The sequence below is a fragment of the Triticum aestivum genome, chromosome 2A (assembly GCF_018294505.1).
Source record: "Triticum aestivum cultivar Chinese Spring chromosome 2A, IWGSC CS RefSeq v2.1, whole genome shotgun sequence".
NCBI lineage: Eukaryota > Viridiplantae > Streptophyta > Magnoliopsida > Poales > Poaceae > Triticum > Triticum aestivum.
The window spans coordinates 92563627-92564354 of record NC_057797.1 but is presented as its reverse complement, the minus strand read 5'-3'; the positions used below and the strand labels follow the sequence as shown (position 1 = coordinate 92564354).

At 37.9% G+C, this 728-nt stretch overlaps 1 non-coding gene across 1 annotated transcript; it reads left to right on the top strand.

Moving 5' to 3' along the window:
• The first annotated feature begins 208 nt into the window (after window positions 1–208).
• Window positions 209–327, top strand: LOC123038371 (U5 spliceosomal RNA). The gene has a single exon (XR_006417825.1). It is a non-coding gene; the product is annotated as a U5 spliceosomal RNA (small nuclear RNA).
• The last annotated feature ends 401 nt before the right edge of the window (window positions 328–728 follow it).

Genomic DNA, 728 nt, shown 5'->3' with positions numbered 1-728 from the left:
TCGACGTGGCGTGGGTCAAAGTGCCACGAGGGCAGGTCAGCGAGCGCTAGTGAAGAAAAGGACCTCGGGTGAACCACTTATGAAAGAATTGGGACCTAAAGATGCATTTTCAAAGAAATAGGACTAAAGTGGCACAACGATGAAACTTTTAGGACCTCCAGTGCATTTAACTCTATAAGAGAGCTTAGTGCGATGGAGTGGAGCACGCAGCTGCGCGGTGGGCACAAAGCGAACTATTCTTTTGCCTTTTACTAAAGAATACCGTGTGCACGCCACAATAAGAAGCATAACTTAATTTTTATAGGGCGCCTCTTCTTTGAAGCGGCCCCACCAAATTGAAATTGCAAAAATTAATTTTGAAGGTTCTGTGCTCATATGTGTAGTAACTACTAGCAAACTTTTTGTAACTTAAAAATACAAAAAATGTCATCTCTTAAACATGGTGATGTTTTATGTTTGTCCATATGAATTTGTTTTTATGTTGAACAATTGTTTTGGTTCCCATGAATTTCTTTCCACATCCTTGTATGCGTTGAACTACCTGATTTAGAGTTATATGTAGAAAATATCTTGCAGTAGTTTCTAGACAGCTTGATTTATAGTTCAGTAATTTCTAGACAGCTTGATTTAGAGTTCTATGTAGAAAATGCTTGCAAAATTTCCTAGTAGATGATTAGGAACATGTATGAAACCTCCCTGGCAGTAGAAAAAATAAATGAAATCATGAT